The sequence below is a fragment of the Nicotiana tomentosiformis genome, chromosome 1 (genome assembly GCF_000390325.3).
Source record: "Nicotiana tomentosiformis chromosome 1, ASM39032v3, whole genome shotgun sequence".
Taxonomy (NCBI): Eukaryota; Viridiplantae; Streptophyta; class Magnoliopsida; order Solanales; family Solanaceae; genus Nicotiana; species Nicotiana tomentosiformis.
The window spans coordinates 133,129,362-133,132,905 of record NC_090812.1 but is presented as its reverse complement, the minus strand read 5'-3'; the positions used below and the strand labels follow the sequence as shown (position 1 = coordinate 133,132,905).

Here is a 3,544-nt window from a genome sequence, read left to right as displayed (position 1 = left end):
ATGATACATGCTTTGATACCAATTGTTGGAACCATACCAATTGTTGGAACCAAATTACTTTGAATATGAAGACTATCATTTTTAATCTAAAAACTATCATGTCTGATCAACAAGAAAATAGAATTACACGAGGAAGCGTATCTGAATCCATGAAAATTGGTGAAATTTATCATTTTTGCGGTTAGTCGTCTTCCAAACCAAGACGTAAGAATTGCACAGATGGCGGCTCACACTTTTCCAACGACGGAATATGAGGAAAAAAAAAACCCCTAAGTCTGATTTGGGGACCATAACCCATTTATAGTTGCACATGTTTATATAATTCTAAATTTTGCCCATCATTAAATTAGAAATTATATCCGGATATCTACACATAAGACCCCATACTTTAAGAAGTGTCTTATAGACAATTTAAAAAACCTTAGAAGATCATTTTTAATTTGGATTAACCTTTTAACCATAACGACCAGCATACAATTGTTCTTAATACAAAATATATGTGCAAGTCCGTGAACTCTTATATGCTTGGCACTAGTTGGAAATTTTTCCGAGATCTACCACCACCATATCTCTGCCACCCATAAACCACATTATTCCATCTTCACCGAAACAGACCCAATCAAGTAGTAGAACCCATCTTCCCCATTCACTATTTTCCTAAAAGTTCCAACTTTTTTGAGCTAAAATTAGCTTTTAATATAAGAAATACATTTTGAAATCATCTGATGAGGTGGAGATAAGGAGGATGAGCAAAGCTAAAAATGATACATCATCAACGGAGGTCGGGTCGAAAGCTATAGCCACGTGCCACAGGCCTTTTCCCACATATCAGTTTTTTCTTCCTTGCTTTTTCGTTTTTGGGGCAATGCGGGTATATATAAGTGAATAGGGGGCATCACGTGTCACTATTTTGCTCTACTGGAGCTTTTTTGTCCTTTCCCCATTATTCTAAACAAACCAAATGTATTTCTTCAAAATTTGAAAAAAGCTTTCCTATAATAATTTTTTTTATTGGTAAGTAGCTTTCCTATAATAATAACTGATTGATTAGTTTTACTTAAAAAAATGTGGTTGATATATTACCCAATCCAATTTGTACAAAAATAACATGAAAACATGGATTTTATAGATTTTTTAGGTTTGAGTTCGTGATGATGAAACCCTAAAAGGTTTTTTTTTAAAATTATCTTTAATCAATAAAGGATTAAAGGTGCTACTCTTTTGATTTATTATTCAAGGGGATCTGGCGTGAGTCCGTAGAACTCTATGGGAAAGAAAAATGATACACCACAAAACTCTCAAAACGACAAAAGTGCAAATTTAGCGTGTAATTAGTTAGGAAACTCAACGTGCAAAGGAATAAGTTTTTGGATCCAAAGAAAAGGTGACAGAAATCTCATGCAATGAGATGCTAAAGCTTTTATCGCATAGAAATAGCTTTGAAAAGGCAAGGCACTTCACAGTGCAGAGAACCAAAGATGGTGGATGGAATCATGAAGGAATTGCCCGAAGATCTGGTGATATATATAATTCTAATGCTTCCAGTGAAATCTTTATTGCGATTCAAATGCTCCTGTATAACTTTTTGCAATATCATAAAGTCATCCACCTTCATTAATCTTCATCTCAATCGTACATCAAGCGCCAAGGATGAATTGATTCTCTTCAAGCGTTCCTTCAAACAAGAAGAACCCAATCTTCATAAAAATGTCATGTCTTTTCTTTTCAGTGAAGATGCTTTTAGTGTTAAGCCTATTTCTCCAGATGTAGAGATTCCGTATCTGACCACCACTAATGCCAGTGTTTTTCATCAACTCATTGGCCCTTGCAATGGTTTGATTGCCTTGACAGACTCCTTGACCATTATCTTATTTAATCCAACAACTAGAAATTACAGACTGATCCCACCTTGCCCTTTTGGTATTCCACAGGGTTTCAGACGTTCCATTAGTGGTGTTGGATTTGGCTTTGACTCGATCGCAAATGATTACAAGTTTGTTAGGATATCAGAAGTTTACAAGGATCCTTGTGAGAAAGACATGAAAGTTGAGATTTTTGACATGTGCATTGATTCTTGGAGAGAACTGCATGGTCAGCAACTGCCTATGGTGTTTTGGTCGCCTTGTTCAGAGATAATTTACAATTGTGCCTTGCATTGGTTTGCACTGCAGACGATGTAGTAGTTCTCTGTTTTGACATGTGCGCCGAGAAATTTTACAATATGGAAATGCCTGGTACATGTCATTGGTTTGACGGGAAGTGTTATGGACTTGTGATTTTATATAAGTCTCTGACGTTGATTTGTTACCCTGATCCTTTGTCGACTGATCCAACGGAAGATTTGATGGATATACGGATAATGAAGGAGTACGGTAAAAAGGAGTCGTGGATAAAGAAATGCTCAATTGGACCTCTTCCTATTGAATCCCCATTAGCAGTTTGGAAAGATGATTTATTGCTTTTTCAAACCAAAAGTGGATATTTGACTGCCTATGATCTTAATTCTGATGAAGTGAAGGAATTCAATTTACATGGTTTTCCCACGAGTTTGAGAGTTATAGTTTACAAGGAAAGCTTGACCCCGATTCCAAGAAATGGGGATGGTACTGTAGTTCAATTAATTTAGAAGCTGTATAACTCGTCAACTCCAACTTGATGAACTAGTTATCTAATTGTATACGGTATAAACCGGACATGGTAAATCGGGCCCGGAACATGCGGAACCGGAGATCGACCCCGGTCCCATCGGGCCAGAACCCAAGATCAGTATATCCGTCTTCGAGAACATTGAGTCCGTAATCCTGGAATTGCTCCTGACCCCGAACGAGCTCGAGGTAACATTGTTAGTGTAACCCACAGAAGACCGAAATAACAGAAGGCCGAAATATCCGTGACCGATCGGATATTGCGGCGGGGATCTCGGCACGTATCAATAAGGAACCGCCAAATCAGCAAATGAGGAGATTTTTACCTTTTATGAAATTGCTCCTAAAGTAGAATTCCTCTACTATATAAAAGGGGTCTAATTACTTGTAAAAGATATTGTAACACGCATTCCAAAGCAATACATTATTTTTCTCTTTAAGCTCTTATTTCATCTGTGTCTTGATATCAATCGAGGTTCATCCAATTCAAGGGTGGTCAACATCCCAAGGCTGTAACTGTTCAATTCATGTGGTTTGAATTTACTTTATCACTGTTCATTTCAATTGCATTCTAATTTATCGCTTTGTGTCTAGTTAATCCATGTATCCTTAAAACCACATACAAATTTAATTATTATCCGATTTTGAGGTTAAACAGTTTGGCGCCCACCGTTGGGCTAAGGATAATAGTGGTTATTTCACACAAATTTTCATAACACATACTATTTTACACTTGTTCTTTGAAGTGTCTCTGATTTCAGGTTAAAACTAAAAACGTCAAACTCTCAATCAGCACCCCTACATGTTGACAATGAGTCCGGCCACCATGGCGAAAACGACAATGTAGCACTCGGAAACGAGGTGCCCCCAGTCGACCTCGGCGGAGTCCTGACCGCAGA

At 37.4% G+C, this 3,544-nt stretch overlaps 1 pseudogene; it reads left to right on the top strand.

Moving 5' to 3' along the window:
* The first annotated feature begins 1,089 nt into the window (after positions 1 to 1,089).
* Positions 1,090 to 3,092, top strand: LOC104085642 (F-box protein CPR1-like; annotated as a pseudogene).
* The last annotated feature ends 452 nt before the right edge of the window (positions 3,093 to 3,544 follow it).